The 19,473-nt window shown below is 47.9% G+C and overlaps 2 long non-coding RNA genes across 2 annotated transcripts in view; both read left to right on the plus strand.

Annotated features, from left to right (window-relative positions):
- Positions 1–19,473, plus strand: part of LOC135189535 (uncharacterized) — a 56,744-nt gene that overhangs the window by 22,530 nt on the left and 14,741 nt on the right. The gene's annotated exons all lie outside the window — the stretch shown is intronic.
- On the plus strand, positions 7,183–9,311 carry LOC135189536 (uncharacterized). Its single transcript, XR_010308130.1, has 3 exons — positions 7,183–7,384; positions 8,276–8,399; positions 8,910–9,311. It is a non-coding gene; the product is annotated as an uncharacterized LOC135189536 (long non-coding RNA).

Here is a 19,473-nt window from a genome sequence, read left to right on the forward strand (position 1 = left end):
CTGGTGCTGCATTTTTTAGGTAGATCCATGGCATAATTTTAAGTGCTATTGAAACACACCAGAAGTTTAAGAGAAGAAAGGAACTGGTGACCATGTTGGGGATTTATTTTGCAGTGGAATTACCTTGACTGTCTAAATTCAAATGAACATCCAATACTTGGTAGGACAGAAAAGAATCACAGAAATCACAGAATGTCAGGGGCTGGAAGGGACCTCAAAGGATCATTCAGTCCAACCCCTGCCAGAGCAGGGTCTCCTAGAGCAGATCACACAGGAATGCGTCCAGGTGGATCTCGAGTATCTCCAGAGAAGCAGTTTCAGGTCTAATTTAAATTCCCAGAGACTCAAATATGTTTGACAGAACCAATAGCAATTTTATAGAGTGCCCTTCCCTCTTCCCCCCTCTTTCCCAGAAGAAAGGAATTAGATGTAGAGAGAGGAAAAGGTAAGCACACCCAAATAAACAATCTCACTCTGATTGGGAAGTTAAAAAGAAGAAAAGTTTAACAGTAAATTAAAAAGGCATCTGAGGTAGGGAAGTCACAAAGGTATAGGGAAGGGAAAACAAATAGAAAATGTGTAAATACAACCAGGTTGTGATGGTAAGGGGTTTGTCTGCCTCCTGGGTGATGGCCACGTCGTAAAACAAAGAGAGCCAGGAACAGGATGGTGATGCTGGGAAGCAGTGAGGCAAGGAGTGAGAACAGGAAGTCCCCCTGCTTTTATAGACCTTTAGACAGGAAGGGGAGTGAGCTAACCATGAATCACCTGGTGGTGTTCAGACCCCCCCCCAGTGAGGGGTCAAGACCACCTAGGGTCAGATTCAAGGTCACTCCCCCTGGAGGGTTAACCCTGTGCAGAAGGAAACTTCGCAACCTCCCTGGGCAGCCTGTTCCAGTGCTGTCACTCACAGTGAAACAATCTTTCCTCCTGTTTCCATGGAGCTTCCTATGCCTCAGCCCCCACCATTGCCCCTTGTCCTGTCACTGAGCCTGGCTCCAACCTCCTGGCACTCACCTTTACACCTTTACAAACACAAACGAGGGCAGCCCTCAGGCGCCTCCTCTCCAAGCTGCACAGCTCCAGCTCCCTCAGGCTCTCCTGGTAAGGAAGATGTTCCACTGCCTTCATCATCTTTGTGGCTCTCTGTTGGACCCTCTCAAGCAGTTCCCTGAGGTCCTTCTAGAACCTGGGGGCCCAGAACTGGACACAGTACTCCAGACGCAGTCTTAGCAGGGGCAGAGTAGAGAGGGAGAACCTCTCTAACCTACTAACCACAGCTCTTCTCCTGCACCTCAGAATGGCATTGGCCTTCTTGGCCACAAGAGCACATTGCTGGCTCATGGTCAACCTCTCATCCACTAGGATCCCCAGATCCTTTTTCCCTTTCACTGCTCTCCAACACATCAGACCCCAGCCTGTGCTGGGCTATGGGGTTGTTCTTTCCCAGATGCAAAAGCAGCTGTGGATGGGTAAGGAAGAGTCTATGGCTTTTAGTTGACTTCTTTGTCCTGCATCATCAACAGATTGCAGCAAAACATCCCCAGTTCTCACTTTAGGTGACCTCAGAACTGTGGGCAGACTATGTGAGCACAGCAAGGTACAACAAGAGTGCTAAAGATGTGTCTCAGTTTAGTCAGGTCTGTATCAGGAAAGGATGTGGCTACCTCTGCAGGTATTTGAGTTCTGTTTGGCTTCAAACAGAAGTCAAAGCTTCATTCTTTCATGTGTTTAGACCTTTTAAATGGATGATTCCTTCAAGAAGACAGCAACTCCTGAAAGGATAAAAGCTCAAGAAAGCAGAGAGTGCTGAAATATGCACACAGACTGTACCTCATCTTGCCTGGTTCTCCATGAAATGTCAAAGCACCTCCTACTGCGTCAGGTCTGCCAACCTGATTAAATCTCTGAATCATATCAGTCAGGGCATCTTGTGAACCAGAAACCAGAACATTTCTGCTCTGGTTTAGCTTGAGACTTCTTTTCCCCCTCGTCAGATGCAAAGAATAAACTGTGACTGCTGTTATTTGTGGCAATTTCCTGCTCGTACAGACCCAGAGTGTCTCTGTGTTTGTGTGGGAAGGAAATGGATTTAGGAAGCATTTTGCCACAGTAAAATAATTTTGTGATTTATTTCTGAATTTTGTTGCATCTCAAAAGAAGGGAACAAAATTAGGTGTCCAAAGCCTGGAATGTGAAAGTCTCTTGAGAGCAGAACAGAACACTCAGGTTGGAAGAGGATGCAGTTTCCTCTCTTACATTTTTAACCAGTGGAACAGCAAACTATAATCAGGAGGCTGGAGGCACAGATTTGCCTATGACAGAAACTAGTGTTACAGGGCTGGTGGTCGTTTCTCACACCCCCTCGGGGTGTGTGGCTCTATGCAGGATCTCAGTTTACACATTTCAGTGGCATTCAATATCTTTGACCTTTTGGCACCACGCACCAAGGTGAGGAATCTGCTCCTCTTGAATTGCTGACTGCTGCTGACTGCAGTCTGAGCCACTGCTCAGAGGATTCCAGGATTATGAATTTCAACCTATGATGCACAAAATCAAAGTGCCTTTGTTCCCATTCTCGTCCCAGGCTCATGCTCACCCACTTCTCTCCCAGGGTGTTGTGCTCAGCTACTCGCCCTGGCATCTGAATGCCTTCTGAATGCAGTGAGTTACAGGAGCAGAGAGTGCAGCGACCATAGTGGGAACATCAGCTGTGAGAGGCAGGGCTCAGAAATCTGCATGCAGCTTGGATTGCTCCCAGCCTGCAGCTGGCTTCCTTCCAGCCGCTGGGCTGACTCCAGTGACCTCAGCCCTATGGTCACTGCAGGGACTTGCTTTAGGGATGGTGCTTCTCACAGGGCAAGGCAGGGAGGATGTGTTTGTGTGACAGCTTTTGGTAGTTTAGGCATCCATTCGTTGTTGGGTAGCCCTCAGGGTAGCTCAGGCATCCACTCATTGTTGGGCAGCTCTCCAGGAAGCCTAGGCATCCACTCTTTGTTGCTTAAAATCTGGGTTACCTCCTTCTGTTCCTCCTGGGAGTCTGTGATTTTCCCTCTTGAACCTCAGAATTCTGAAGTATCAGGCCACAGTGAGGAGAAATGAGAAGCCCTGAGCAGTGTCAGAGCCATGTGCTGGTGTCGATTGCAAAGGCACTCCTGTTTTTCTGGTTTAAAGGTGCCTCCAGAGTGAGACACCAGACATCTCCTATTCCCTCTCTACATTCTCAGGCTGGCTAAACATGTAAAGGTAGAAATTTGCTGTAAAACATATTAATGGGCATTTGTTTACATATTTTTATCTCAATTATCTATGCCCACAGGAGCCATTCAATCAATTTTTCACTAAGTAGTTTTCAAAATATAATTACTCTTATGGGTAGGCCTATGAACAGCAGTGTCATTTACACTAGAGTTCACTAATTGCACTTCCAAGCCATTCTAATGAATTATCCTGGTACATTCCTCGGGAAGATCAGTGAATGCTAATCACTTCTATCAGCGGATGCTAATCGCCTCTATCACATCTAGCGCCGCAAGGACATCCATCTAGGGCAGTTCCTGCCTTCGCAGCCTCTTCCTCCTCTCGTTTTCTTGCACTGCAAGGCGTGGGGGTGTGCTCGCCCAGCAATCGCCTTGTAAACCCAGTGACAGAGAGGGGCTTGAAGCTTAGGAGATGTGCTTGGGTTTGCTTGTTTGAAATAAACTGAAGATGGAAACATGTTTGTGTCACTGGATGTGCAGCTCTGTCAGGCCAGTCAGGAGCTTCTGGATATAGGAACAACAAGAAAGAAGTAGTTCTAGTGTGAAACTTGATGCATTTCTGACTGGGGTGTGTAGAGCAGACAATCTGTTGTGTTATGTGGCCAGATTTGTTGACTGGTTGCTTTCCTAGCCCTATTTCTTTGGGCTTGGACAAGGCAGAGCAATCTGCCCTGCAAAGCAAGGAGCTGAGTGCTTTGTCTCACTAATCCAGAGGCTGAATGCCCCCATCCAGGCAGCAAAAGGGTGAGAGAGGGTGCAACAGTGATGTCACACTCGCATGGAATCCTTCTGGCTGGCTCGGCAAGGAAAGGGCAATGTCTTGTGATGTGGGAAGCTTTGCTGGGGAGTTAGGCAGAAGCAGCTTACTTGTCCCAGGTGTGGCAAATGAGCTGCCACCTCCTCTCTCCTTGCTGCCATCACAGGATACAAGGCAGTGTAGCCTGCTGGAAGGTCTGGAAGTGGTGGTAACACAAACAGCAAGGATCTTAGAGGCAGAACAGGCATGACCAATGCATTGCTGTGTGAGCAGCAAGCACTGACCAGGATCAGCAGCAGAGCTGTTGGGGCAGGGAGGGATCTTCAGAAGGTCTCTGCAGGTGTCCTCAAGCTGGCTCTGGCCAGCCTGATCTAGGGTAGAATGTCCCTGCCCATGGCAGGGGGTCTGCAACTGGATGATCTTTGTGGTCCCTTCCAACTCTGGGTGAGTGTAAGATTCTATGTCTCTATGTCTGAGTTTTCACTAGTGAAAAGAGACCGTGTCTGAAAGTGGCAGGAACAGGAAGCAAGTGGCTCTCTGTTAGTTTCCAAGTTGAAAGGAAACACTGAGGAAGAAGTTACAGTTCAAGAAAATGCAACACAAAGAAATCTTGCAGGGTCTGAGCAGTGGAACTGCCTTGCGAGGGCTCAGAGGTCAGGGACTGAGCCGACTTGCTGTGCAGGTGGAGAGAAAAGGGGCAGTAGTATTCTAAAACTCCTCTTTCTTTGGCCTGTGGGCTTAATGCCTGCAGCAGGAGGCTCCCACCAGGCATTCCAAAGAGCTTTTTCGTGGTGCCCTCCCACTGACCGCTTCACTCCATTGACCTCATCTAGAGCTGCTCCCACAGCAGCTGGTGGCCTCTCCATGCAGGACTTCGGAGGTGTCTGTTCAGCAAAGCCGGGGGGCTGCTGGCTGACTCCTGCACCACAGTTTCTCCAACTCCTGTGGATGGGTGGAAAGGAACAAGCTTAGGGAAAGTCAGGTTGATGGGGAGTTTCCTAGCCATCAGTAGAAGATAGAGTGATAAAGAGAGGGAGATGAAGAGGTGAACTTGCACCATAAGGGAGGAACAGGCTTTGCAAGCAGCCCATGAGCTGCACCTAGGAGCTGGGGTGCAGAAGCTGTAGAGCAGACTAATCACTGCAAGAGACCTGGTTGAAAGAGGTGCTGCAAATCCTCCCCAAAAGCAGGAAGAGTCAGTTCCACACAGCTGCATCTGCTTGTCAGCAGGAGCACAGTGCCCTGAGAACATCCCAAAGAGCTTTTCCATGAGCTATCTTGTAGCTGCCAAACTATGAAATGTGGATCTTAGATGATAAATCAATTTTATGGGAGCAAGGAGAATTCCACCATTATTCTTTGTGTCAGGAGAAATCTATAGAACATCAAGTTCTCAGAATTTATACCAAGGCTTTGTCCTTGTGCATCTCTCAGAGTTTTAATTTGCCTAGTTATTAGATACACAGAGTATTCTTTTCTCAACATTAGCACCTCAGAACAAGCATTCTGGTAAAAACACCTCAGCCAGATCATTCCAATGGTTTGTGGGGGTTTAGTTATTTATTTTATTGCTATTACTTGCTAAAAGTTCTTTCAGGTGTGAGCTTAAGCTGCATGGAACTGCATTCCCCTGGAAGAAAAGCAGATGAGCCACAGAAGAAATATCCAGAGAAGATGGTTTTGCCTTCTGGAGTCCCACACTGTTTGGCACAGATCTGTGACTCTGAAAGGTCCTCCAATGGCAGGCAAATTTTTTTGAGTTCCCAATCCATTGTTCAAGGTGTGTGAGTAAAGCCCAGTATCTACAAAAGTGCTGTTAGTCTTTAAATGCCACAGCTTCAGGGTGCAGCTGTGCCCTGATGCCTGCTGGCAACATGGAGAGTGGAAGTTACCTCAGCAAGCAGCGAGGACTGGGATGCTTTGCATATGTTCTGTTCTTCAAGACCATTAACAGAGCTGGAAAGCAAAGGCAGTGTATTCAGAGAGCGAAGGGTTTGTTAAAAGAGGAAGAATAATACAAGCAGAATCTAAATTAGGCCTAAACTTTGCATTGTGCCCTCTCTGCACAGTTATTATCAAGTAGCAAGCTGTGTAAAATGTGGAAACAAGTTAGTAATAGACCAGCAAATAGCCTACAAAATAAAATGAGTAATTATAGGATGCACTTCAAAATAGAAAATGGGGTTATTTTAAAGCAATACTTGTCACTGAATATTTGTAAGACTGTGTAAAATAGAAGGAGATTAGCCAAGAGGAATTCTAGTGCATCAGATTGTTATAAAAGACAAAGGGAAGGATTTGCCTGGGAGTGAAGAAGAAGCATTTGTATCTGCCAGGATCCTGCTGCAAGCGAAGGGCAGGAGGGCAGCAGGGGAGCTGGGTGCTCTGGGCACAGTCCAGCACGCATCTCAGTGCAGCAGCAGCGTTCATGGCAGCACTAAGGAGGGATGCTGGGGTTTGGTGGTGGCTTCTGTCTTGTCTTTCTCAACCCAGTGCTTTACCAGCTCCTTCCCAAGCTGCATACCATTAGCACTTCTGTATTCTAACCTCTCCCTTGCTGCTTAAAATTAGCACTTCTTTATTTCAAACATGGCTTCTTATCCTCTGCTCTGCTAATTTGCTTTATTACCCCAGACCTCTTCTTGCCTCCACTGAAGGCAGCTTGACATTTTTTCATCAACTAATCCCCCTTTTCACACCCCTCCCTCCCCCCGCTCCCCGCCTTTGCTTCTCTCTCCTCCCCTGGTGCATTCAGAGCTGAAGGGAGCTTTTCAGCAGATTCTGAAACCTCTGGAGAAAATCAAAGTGATGGAAACATAGCACGAGAGCTGGAGGTGTTTCTGCTGGGCTGCCAAAAACTCCAGGTACCATTCCCAGTGGGGTCACTGCGCCATCCTCTCCCTTCCAGCTGGCTTTGCTTACGGAGTGTAGGGAGCCTGGCAGGGAGAGCAGTTTGTTTGGCTGCTCAGCTTTGCATCAACAGGCTGGGAAAATACCAGGGCACTTATTCCCTGATTTCTAAATGAGTGTGTCAGGAGTTTAACAAGCACGAGGGGATGACAAAGCAGGGGCTAAGGCGAGGCAGGGGCTGGGCTTGCAGCAGCCAAGTGTAGCACTTGCATACAGAGCTGCCAAACCATGATGAAGTCTGTTAGGAAAGTGTTTAACAGAGTAGCAGCAGGTGCCTGAGAAGAACACCAACACTCCTTGGGGTGCTGTGGAGAGCAAGAGCTGGCAGGAGAGAGCCTCGCCTGAGCTGTTGCTTCAGAAACTCCCTGCCTAGGATGCTGCCAGCAGGCAGCTGAGGAGGGATGCAGCATTCCAGTGTGGCCCCTGAGGTCTCTTGGTCACTTCTTGACAAATAAAGGTAGGTTCTTCCCTGTGGGATGGGCAGAATGGGCCTTTCGTGCCCCAAAGAGCCTACACAATGGAAAGAGCAGGGAAGCAAGGTGCCCTGGGAGGCTGTGCCAGGTACTGTGGGAGAATTTCTCCCGCAGTGGGGCATGAGCTGTAAACATGAGACCTTGTGATGGGAGAGCTAGGCTGTTAGGCTGAGCAACCCACGCACACCTGATAGGGGATGGAATCTGCCAGCCCCTGGGGCGTACGCAGCTCCAGGGGGCTGACCCTGCCAGCCCCGCTGAGGTGGGACCACGGGCTGTTTGGATAAGGGAACCTACCTGCACCCTGCAGGTGGCTTTGGGCCAATCTGTACTGTCCACTTCTGCCAGCCCCAGGCTGGCTGGGCACTATATCAGACACTGCATTACCCTGATAAAATCGTACTGATGCGTAGCAAGCTGCTGAGTCGAGTCGTCAGTACCCCGATCTCGCCTCTTGCCAGCCTCCAGACCCCAACAAGGTGTCAGTTAAAGGTTCTCTCTTGGAAAGCCTCATGGTGGCTCCTGCCCATGAGGAGCTGGGGAGAAGCAGTGGTGCCAGCCTGCTTTCCAGTGCCCCAGTGCTGCAGGGCATGTGGGACCAGGCTTGCCTGAGGCAGGACACCTGGGTAGAAAAGAGATTGCTTGGAATCAGGAGCCTGGGGGGAGCAGAGTAAGGGTCAGCTTTGAGGACTTGTGCAGATCTTTTACTGTTGTTTGTAGCATGACTCCAGTCTGCTAGTGACTGTGTTGGAAGGTGGAGTTCGGAAGAGTAGTTAGAAAAGCTACTCAATAGCTTTAAAACCATTTGTTGTGTGAGACTTGTTCCTTAGCTGTGTGTTTTAAGCTGCTGTCCTGGGCCATCTGTTACCTTTCAGTCTCCTAAAGACAGCTGAGGAAGAGTCCCATTGGTGAGGACCAGCTGGGACCGCTGCTGTGAAGAGCCTGCCCTGGGCAGCGACGCAGGCTGCAGAGATCCAGCAGAACTCCTGTCTGCCTGAGGTCCATAATGAAATAAGTTCATTTCATACAAACAGACATCTAAAGCTTTCTTGACAGTCTAAAAATGTAAAAATGCCTGCAGAGGATATGAGTTTATTGAATTTTCTTACTTTACTGTTTCACAGACTCCATCCTAACCAGATGGCATAATCTGATTGTATCAACTGAGAAGTATATAGGATTTTATTTTAATGTTAAAAAGGTCAGAAGCTTTGGCACTTGGATTCTTTCTGTCTTCTGTACTGCACTAGAGTCTCAGCACTGAGGTATTACCAGATAACTTCAATAAAAAGAAGTGGAATTTTATAAACTCACATTTACTTATTCATTTCCTATATGGGAGCTAAATTCTCTAGCCGAGTGCTCTCCGAGTCTCTGGCAGAGCAATATATCCTTGATTGAATGATGAGGGAAATTCCTATTAATGTTGTTGATATAGATAGAGGATTTCTTCCCGGGCATTTTTGCTGCATAACTGTTATTGAATATTACATCTTTTTATCACCCCAGATGATATTCCAACGTTTGAGGGCTGTGCTCTAGCATCGAAGAGATTTCACTTCTCCCAAAGACATCCTCTGCTCCCTTCTGTGCTCAGCCACCTCAGCAGCAGGACTGGAGTTGGAGTGGAGACTGTGGTGAGGTGCAGCAGTGGCTGAGCCATGCCAGGCTTTGCAGGGGCCCTGCAGCAAGAGCTCCTTTTGAATGATTTTTGTCAGCCTTCCACGAACCTTCTTAAACCCTGGCTCACGGCAGACACAAAGGCTCAGCATTTCCTGTGCCGTGGAAGAAGTTTGCAATCATTTTCTGTAATCCAAGCAGGCTTATTTAGCTCTGCTGTTATGGGAAGGGTTCTGCAATAATAATGCCACTATTATAATACTATTCCTGTAATAATAGCACTTCTGTTAGAAAACACCATCATTACAGCAATGCTATTAGAAGACAAGCTCTGTTATTTAGAATTGCTTCGGCAATAAAAGTGCTAAAAAAGTCTGCTTGGATTACAGAAAATTATTGCAAATTTTTCTTGCCTGGCAGTAGAATCTTGTCTGTCACTGCCAGGAAGCTGCTCTGCTGTGCTCTGCAGCCTCGCTGCCTTGCCCAGCGTTGTCTCTTTAAAACAGGGGATTGCTGAACAGGTGAAGGGGGCACAGACTGGCCTGCATCTGCCTGATTGCCCAGGTTCCTCGTTTCTTCCTCACGTTTTCGTCACAGACCAGCACCTGTTTAGGGTCTGTGCAAGCCTATCATGCAGTCCTGACCTCTGTGCTTAAAGTAGAGGAAGGGGAAGAAAAAAAAGATGCAGAGAAAGGGAACAAACTCCCTCCTTTTGTTTTTTCAGTTTGTTTCCTTGCACCCTGTTCTCGTCTCCAAGTTTGAGGGGAGTGTTTCATCTGTCTCCTTTCTCTCCACCCCTGATTACAAATGTTAGCACGGTGGCTGCAGACTAGAATTCTCTTTTCTAAAGTGTTTTTGACTCAGTTTTGCTATTGAGTGGAAAGAAAAAGAGCAGGATAGGTTGGGGACTGACCTGTTGGAAGGCAGCAAAAGGGAAAAGGATCTGGGGTTGACCATGAGCCACCACTGTACTCTGGTGGCCAGGAGTGGCAATGCCATTCTGGGGTGGATTAGAAGGGCTGTGATAAGTAGGTCGAGAGAGGTTTCCCCTGCCCCTCTGCCCTGGTGAGGCCACATCTGGGGTACTGTGTCCAGTTCTGGTCCCCCCCAGTTCAAGAGGGACATAGAACTGCTTGAGAGAGTCCAGCACAGGGCCACAAAGATGCCGAAGGGAATGGGACAGCTCTGTTAGGAGAGCTTGTGGGAGCTGGGGCTTGGAGCTTGGAGGAGACTGAGAGGTGATCTCATCAATGTTTATAAAGATGTAAAGGTGAGTGCCAGGAGGCTGGAGCCAGGCTCTGCTGGGTGATGTCCAGTGACAGGACAAGGGACAATGGATAGAAACTGAGGCATAGGAAGTTTCATGGAAACATGAGGAGGACTTTTGTTCCTTGTGAGGGTGACAGAGCACTGGAAGAGGCTGCCCAGGGGGGTTGTGGAGTCTCCCTCTCTGGAGATATTGAAAAACCACCTGGATGTGTTCCTGTGTGATCTGCTCTGGGTGATCCTGCTCTGGCAGGGGGGTTGGACTGGATGAGCTTTTGAGGTCCCTTCCAGCCCCTAACATTCTATGACTCTATGACAAGGCTCCTTTGCACTTCTTTAAGCTGATGGAGGCTTTGTTTTCACAGTGCTGAAGATGTGGTTTAGTCCAAGGAGTCAATTAGTGCCTTTGGGTACCATATTTTCCTGAAAGCAGCACACACTTTTTGCTTATTTGTATCTCCTAATGCTCCAATGCTTGTGTTATCTTCTGTGTGTTATTTTTCAGTTGATACCAGTGCTGGGTTGGGTAACATCTGCTGTTTTGCTTCTTCATTGCAACAGCTCCCTTAAGACTTTCAGTACAAAAAGTGATTTCAGTGTTAGCAGCTACAGTGCCACAAAGGCAGTCTTCTGATGCTGATTCTCTTTCTTTGGCAGAGCACAGCAAAAGGCTCTTGGCAATTAGCAATTTGCTCAAAACCTTCATTTCTTTATTTGTAAGGTACATGATTTTTTTAACTGCAGAATGTGTCCCATAGCTTCAGCTGCATAAGTGCCACCAGGAGTTTAAAAACCCAGGTACTTGTACTGCATCCTCTGCAGCTGATGCTTCTATAAATCAATATTAGTTTAGAAGGCTAAACACCAGCCCAGTTTCTCTGCTCTGGATTCAGCTTTGTCAGTGGCCAGACTGGCCTCCAGCAGTACCAAGCCCTTGCTGAAGACAAGGCTTTGCACCTGCAAGCCACTGCTGCAGGTGCTGTCTCTGGCAGTTCGCTGGCTGCCTTCACCTCTCTTCTGCATCTTGCTGCTGCTTCCTTTTCTTTCAGCGCTGCTAACTGCATTTGCATCTTGCTGCCTCAGTGCTCTGATGCCCAGCTTCAGGTTGATATCTGCCCCATTTACTGTCATGCTGACAGGCTATTTATCTTCTGCTGCAGTGATGGAACACTGCCACAGAAATTCACCCAAGGAAGCCATGCTGCAGGTGGCTGTGCTGTGCATGCATGGGCTAGTGCCTGCAAACTTCCATGCACTGAGAGGAAACACTGTCTGGCTTTAATCTTTCCCCACCTGACAGATGTTGTGCTGGTTGTCATAGTCTCTGCAAGTCTCTTCCAAAGTGGCTTTGATTTTGTGCTCTTCTGCTTTCGGTATCTTGACTGTAGTCTGGATTTGCATTTGTATTTATATTTAAGACAATTGTCCCCTTCCATAAGCATGTTTGTTCACTTTGAGTTGTGAAATGATGGACTAACCCCAGATCTGCTTCACCTGGAGGAGCTGCAAATACAGAGAACTTCTGTCTTCAGTGTGGATGTTCCTAAGCTAGAGCCCAGCTTTTGTGAGTGGTCTCTGTTCTCAGCAGAGGCAAGTGTTTCCTGAAGGGGATTGTTTGAAGTCCTCTATCCAACCACCCTGTTGTACTTAACTATCCCAGATTGGTCTGAGCTGTGTCCAACTCAGACAGAGCTTGTTGCCTGTAGGAGGAAGGATGTCATCAAATGCAGCCTTCCCAAGCACTTCTGATGACAAGTGACAAAGAAAGAGGAAGCGAGAGTGTTCTACAAACTTACCTCTTTCCTTGGTGCTTCCTCTGGGAGCAGGCTCAGCTTAGCTCCACCTCAGGATCTCCTTGCCATTGATGTGACATGGTTCAGAGTTCCATGCAGGCCTCTCACCCTTTGTTGACTGCATTTTTAGGATCTGGAACACTGTTCCTCACAGCACTTACTCTTCAACACCACCATCTAAACAGCCCCACCATGTACTGACCTTTTGTGGCACGCCATGGTCCAGGTGTTTGTGTTCTGTCTGTGAGTGTGCCCCAGCTCCTCCTGAACCTGCTGCTGTGTTGGTCACTAATGACTGGCACTGTTTGCTTGCTGGATGTTTTGATTCACCTGTGTGAGAGAGCACTTGTTAAAAAAAACCCAAACAAAACTCCCCAGGTGTGCCCCCTGCTCCCACCCCATTGCAGTGGAAGTCTGAAGAAACACATTAGAATATAATTGGTATTGATGCAGGAGCTAAAGATGTGTGACCATAATTCCACCTCCCTGGAGAGGGCTGGTCAGCCCACCGAAGGGTGGAAGATGGGAGTGATTCATCACTCCCTGCCAATCTGCACATGTTGTTACCACACCAAATCAAGTGGCATTACTGCCTGGGGACCAAAAGTTAGGATGTGTGCTTGTTAGGAGTTTCACGTGTGGTGCTTGCTGTGCGGTTTACCTGCAGCTCTAAATACCTTCTTGTTCTCATCTCCTTTTAACTACAAATGATGTAAGTGAAGTAACTAAATTAGCTTAGTCGACTACTTTATTCAATAATAAATTTCCTTTCTGGGTTCTCTTTCACCTGCAGTTAATTTTTCCAGTAGCAGAAGTGGATGCTCGAACTCTTTGTCGATAGCTGAATTATCACTGACTGTGATCCTGTTGCTTTTGCCAGTGCTGCAGCAGCATCTGGTGGTGTGGTGAACGCTGATCAAGTGAAGGTTTCCTGTCTTCTGAATTAAGTTTTTGAAACACCCTCTCAGGAAGGAGCTCTGCAGGCAGTGATGCAAAAGTTTGGCATGTCACCTCTCTGCCCTGCCCTAGTCTAAAGTCCTGTCAGTGTAAGCCTGTTTCTGCTGTGTTTCCAGAGGCATTCAGAGAGAAGGTTTGACAGAGCAGGGATAGCCCTGAGCCCTTTCTCCCTCAGCAAGCCATGTAACCTGTGTGGAGTCTGCACCAGCCTTATGAGGACACTGAAGGAAGAGCAGAGATGCTGACATACTCCAGTCCCCTTCTTGCCATTTCACATGATCACACCAGTCTGTCAAAGCCGTGACTGCAGAGACCACTGTGGCTCATCCCTTAGGGGGGTGCTTAGGTTGGAAATGATTAGACATGATTGCACCCCAAAGTCATCTGGTGTCTGAGAGGTTGTGGGGAGTCTCCATTATTGAAATGTTCCTTTTTTCTCCTTAGCTTCCCTTCTCCTGGGAAAAGGCTAGACAATTATTAGTGCTAGCTAAAGATTGCCAGATGAAGTTTCTAGCCCAGGTCTGACTCTGGAGCTGAGTCTCTCTAGTTCAAAGCTTGCTGGGTATGTGTGATTAGGTTGGCAAATGTGAGACGCTAAAATCCTAACATGAAATGTTTTCCTGATTAGCTTATGTTTTAAATTCAGGTGTCTTATTGTCAGGGAGACTCAGATGTAAACCATATTTTGAAGCCATTGCATAACTGCCTCCAATTTTTAAACCAAGCAAATCCACTGGTTTTGGTTGCATGACTCCTGGTTCATATTGGTGTCGTTGAAAATGGAATCACTCTTGTAGAATTGCAGAAGAAAAAAAAAAGTCACTAAATTGTGTGGAGTAATTAGAAGAATAAATGGAAGTGATTTGAGAATGTTGTAGACAACACTAAGCACACTCGAGGTCTATAACTTTTTGAAGGGAACAATCCAACAGAGCCACTAAAGTTTAATGTGCACCTCTTAACTGCACTTGATTACTGAGGGCTTCTACAAAATCAGAAGTTATCAATACGACTTCCTGAGGCAGAGCAAGTTGTCATGCTTTTAACTTTGGGCTTTAACTGTTCATTGAAGAATTTCCCACTTTCGGGTCTCAGTAGATGGTTTCTTTTTATGATTTTGGCTTAGCAGTTTGAATGCCCTCTGACCATTGCCTTGTTTCTGTGGGCTGTGGTGCTGCTGCTCTGTCGGTGGCTGTAAAGCAGCAATCGGCAGGCAGGGGAGGGTGTTTCAGTGGCTGGCTGAAGTGCTGCCATGCTGCTGGAGGTCTGCTTGGCCATAGTCAGTCATTTTTCTTTTCTGGCTTTCATAGAACCTTAGAATCAGCCAGGGTTGGAAGGCACCACAAGGATCAGCCAGTTCCAACCCCCCTGCCATGGGCAGGGACACTTCACACCAGATCAGGCTGCACAGAGCACCATCCAGCCTGGCCTTAAACACCGCCAGGGATGAGGCTTCCAACACTTCCCTGGGCAACCCCTTCTAGGCTCTCACCACCCTCATACTGAAGAACTTCTTCCTAACATCCAGTCTGAATCTCTTCATTTCCAGATTTATTCCATTCTCCCCAGTCCTATCACTGCCTGACAGTCTAAAAAGTCCCTCCCCAGCTTTCTTGTAGCCCCCTTCAGGTACTGAAAGGCCACAATAAGGTCACCTTGGAGCCTTCTCCTCTCCAGACTGAACAGCCCCAACTCCCTCAGTCTCTTCTCACAGCAGAGCAGCTCCAGCCCTCTGCTCATCCTCGTGGCCCTTCTCTGGACACCTTCCAGCACATCCATTGTCCTCTTGTAACAGTAACTCCAGCACTGAATGCAGTACTCCAGACTTTGATACAGTCTGATGAAAATAGGGTGGATGTGATTCATAGAATCATAGAATGGTTTCAAAGCCCATCCAGTTCCAACCTTCTGCCATAGGTAGGGACACCTCCCACTAGAATGGGTCACTCAAGGCCTCATCCAACCTGGTCTTAAACACCTCCAGGAAGGGAGCATCCACAACCTCCCTGGGCAACCTGTGCCAGTGTCTCACCACCCTTACTGGAAAGAACTTCTTCCTAACATCCAGTTTCAATCTCCTCTCTGCCAGTTTAAACCCATTACCCCTTGTCCTGTTATTACAAGACCTCGTCAATAGTCCCTCCCCAGCCCTGTAGCCCCCTTCAGATCCTGGAAGGCCACTCCAAGGTCTCCTCCAAGCCTTCTCTTCTCCAGGCTGCAGAGCCCCAACTCTTTCAGCCTATCCTCATAGCAGAGCTGCTGCAACCCTCTGAGCATCATGGTGGCCTCCTCTGGACTGGCTCCAACAGTTCCATGTCCTGCTTGTATTGGAGGCTCCAGAACTGCACACAGTGCTCCAGGTGTGGTCTCAGGAGAGTAGAGCAAAGGGGCAGAATCCCCTGCCTTGCCCTGCTGGCCACACTGTTCTTGCTGCAGCCCAGCACAGGGTTGGCTGCGTCCTTGTCATTTTTGAGGCCTCCAGCAATAGCAAAGCAAGCCTGTGGTGCAGTTAACACTGCCATTGAAATTCCTAGAAAGGCTTGCTGCACTACTCCTTAAAAGAGCACTGCAAGCACATTAATTTAGCTTTGGAAGGTAAACGCATCTCAGAGTGGAGCTTCAGAGATCTCTGTGCTGGGATGAACATGCTTTGACTTTGAGTCTTGTTTATGGGTGCATGTTTGGCTTTTTTCCAAGGCAGCACATGACCTGAAAGATGCATGGTGATGCTCTTCAGAGTGAGGGTGAACTGGCTCACTTTGTCCAAGGAAAACAATTTAAGAAACATTCATTCCCAATAAGCAGTGGCAACACAGGGCAGTGGTCTATCTTCTAGCCATCTGCTTTTTGGGCCTGTTTGCAATACTCTGCAGCTGTGCTTTGCATGTCGAAATAGCTCTCTCTGTCTGAGTCAGGAGACATTAGATGGCTTTCAGGCACTCATAAACCTGGGAGCTACCCAGTGCAGAACACATTTGGGTGATAAAGATTCTGATCTGGGAAATTTAGATTTGGCTGCAATGTGACCTTCTCTTGGAAGACAGAAAACTTCCAGCCAATCCAGGGGCAGATCCAAAGACAGGCAGAGAGAATTCAGATATCCAGCTGTAAAGTGAAATTTGATACCCAGGTCTAATACTGAAGATGCTCAGCTAGCTGCCATCTCATAAGGAGGCTAAGCAGAAGGATGAAGGCTACGTCAGAAGGATGAAGGTTATGTATTTGTTAACTTCAAAATTCCTCTGGTGCACAGAATTTCAGTTATGAGCTTTTTCAGGATCATCCCAATCCTGACCATGCTACACAGATGGAAACCTATGCCAGGTACAAGCCAGATATGTCCAGAAACAGTTATTTGTAGTGTAGAATGCTAAGACTCAGTCACTTGGCAGCCTTGGTGTCTGCTTCAGACGTGGTAGCTGCAGCAGAATCCTATCAAAATGTGGGTATGGACTCAAACTCCTAAAATCAGTTAATAGATTTACCCTTTTATAGAGTGACTACATATTCAAAATAATTTCTCTAATATCTGAAAGCTTGGGCTCACTTCCTCCCTCCAGCTGAGCAGGTTTGAGTCTGCACTGTTCAAACCCTGTCTGATGCTGTGCGGTACAAGGCTGCTCTGGGCGCAGCTCATCGCCTCCAGTCTTACTGCTGAAACTCTGCCAGAGCTGAGATCCACTGTGTCAAGGAGAGAGAGCCACCCGCAGTCTGAGGAGGGAGAGCATGGCAAGGAAGTTCAGGCTTCTGGTCCCCTGTAGGCACAGGAACTGCTTCAGTTCCTGAGTTAGGAGGTTTGGAAATGCATGCACAGGGCTGGTCTGTAGCTGCTCCCAAACACGATGTAGGCATTTGCTTGTTAACTGTAATAATTTTAGGTAATCACAGCTCAAGGCTTCACTGGCTCCTCCTAAAATATCTCCTTTTGCCCATGTTCTATTTAGGAAACCTGGGAACTGAACAAGATTGTTTTGATTTCACTCCAAGAATCAGGAGCTTAAAAATTATCTCATTTTGGCAGCTAACTTTTAAACGCTGAACTTTCTTCCTGGTCATGGTCTTGTTGCTGGTGGATGGCACCAAAGTTAAAAATGCTGGATCTTTCTTCAGGATTGTGGTTTTTTTCTTGGGTAGTCACAAAATCTGCTGAAAGAGCGTAAGGCCCTGGGAATTAAATCCCAGCCTGAATTTGTCTGGATACCAAACTTCAGGCCAGCATGGGTGCTGAAGAAAACAACAGTGGTGTGTGCAGCAGCTCACACAGCACCCGGAACATCATGGTGCCTGTAGGTCAGAATGACCTGGAGTCGCCTGTGTCCATGCTGTTTACCCATCAGTTACTTGTCTTGCAGCTCTGTGGCACAGGTCTTTCTTGGCTTGTGTTATCTGTAGCCTTTCCTAACCAGAGATTATTTCTAACACTGAGTGCAGCCCAGCAGTGTGCGAGCACCGAGGTGCTGCTGGTTCTTTTCTGAGGCTCTCTATTTGGATATAGTGAGTTTATTTCATGCACTTCAGTAGTTATTTGATGGTGGCTTAGTAGCTAGGGCCATTCTCCATGCACTGCATTAACCTGTCAGGATGTAGTGTTTGGGGATCTTGCATGACTGTGCCTTTGTGTGGTTTTGCACAGTGAACGCTGTGTGCCAGCCCTGACCCACAGCCTGGCACTTGCCGCTTGTCTGCAGCGGAGGAAAGAGCACTGTTGGCAGTTGCTTGTGGACGTGAGTAAATGCAGCACGATCTTGCAGAGAGAATCTTAAGACCTAATGACTGTGCTCTTGACTCGTTTTCCTTGTGGTTGGAACCTTTTCCTGGTTTCACCTGTAAAAGGGAGTAAGAAGCAATGATTCTAAAGAAAGATTTAGTAACAGGGGAGAACAAGGTTGGACACAGCTTCCACTAACAGGAGGTTTAGCTTTCCCTCCTTCACTTGCAAAGGTTTTTCCAAGGAGAGTGCTTTCATTAGACAGGAATCATCCTGCATGAAGAAGTATAGACTGAGAAATGAGGAAACAGAGAAGATTAAACAAATAGCCTGCGAGTCACTGGCGCCTGGGCCCCTGCAAACCCTTCTGCCAGCTCAGCCTGCCCGGGAGGAGCAGCCAGCTGAGGGCCAGGTGGGATCAGTGCAGCAAACCACACTATTTCCCTGGCCTGCTGGAGAGGGAAAGCCACTGGGAAGTATCCGTGTTGCTAAAAACCTCTGCTGCAGGGCTGCTGTGAGGATTACTACAGTGCTACAAAAATATCATAGCTTCCTACAAGACGAAATCATGTCCTGGTTCAGGCCCAGCCACAGCCAAGGCCCACCCAGCTGCCCCTCTCGCCCTGCCACACAGGGGTGGGAAGGAGAAAGTGTGGGCAGGATGGAAAAGCCTGCAGGTGGAGGTAAGAGTTCAATGCAACAGCACAGAGAAGAGACGAACCAGCAGCAAGAAGCCATGTTATAAACAGAGCAATCCAGAGCGCCATGCATGCAGCTGTCCTCTGCTGCCCGTGCAGAGCTGCAGCACTGGTGCTGGCCGTTCAGTGTCAGCTGAGAGCGGACGGTGCTGGCACTGTGCTGCACACGTCTGCTGCAGAGCGACATGGCCCCAGAGAAGGCCTGGCCCCGCTCGCTGCTCCAGACCTGCCTGTGCTGCGGGCACGGTGTGCTGAGCAGTGCTGAGCACGCCTGAGGTGCCGAGGCAGGGCTGCCGTCTCTGCAGGCGCGAACACTCCCAAGTGAAGCAGCAGCACCTTCCTGGCGCCCAGCGCCTTCCAGCAGGAGCTCTGCGGGAGGAAGCAGAAGCCAATGAGCCCGGAAGTTTGACCCCTCTTAGCTAAGCTGCTTTTATGGCAGCTTTTTAACCTTCTAAATAAGCCTTTTGCTTTCTCTTCTCCCCTCCCCCTGGAGCCAGTTACCAGCGTTTCTCATGCTGGGCCCGAGGAGCAGGCTGCTTAAATTCAAGACTGATTTTGAGGGGATAAAGTGTACAAGATTTTGAATTCTTGCCATAAGTCCCTGGCAGACAGCCAGGAAGCCTCAGAGGAATAGGGCTAATGAAGGGAGGGTAAAGGAGATCTGGAGAGTGTGGCTGGTGATGCAGTGTTCATTTAATTGGGAGCAGGTATCGGTGCAGACTTCTCCATTTTAATTGGAATGAGAAGGGGGTGTTAAGGACGATGGAGAAAAAATAAGAATGTGTAAAGTTTTCAAGCAGAGGAGCCAAAGGCAGGCCTGTATATGGCAGAGAAAGAACTCAATTTAGGGCAATTTGCTCTGCAAGCTGGGCTGCAATCTCCCCTGGGGATAGGGATGAGGAAGAAAATGAAACCAAAAGAGAACTTGATAAAATCACCTAGCACTGACAATCTCAGCAGAATAGGTTTTACTGAGTTAAATCTGCCCCAATCAATGTGATTCTTTTCATATAAGTTACAAATAAAAAGCC

The sequence above is a fragment of the Pogoniulus pusillus genome, chromosome 33, assembly GCF_015220805.1.
Source record: "Pogoniulus pusillus isolate bPogPus1 chromosome 33, bPogPus1.pri, whole genome shotgun sequence".
Lineage (NCBI taxonomy): Eukaryota > Metazoa > Chordata > Aves > Piciformes > Lybiidae > Pogoniulus > Pogoniulus pusillus.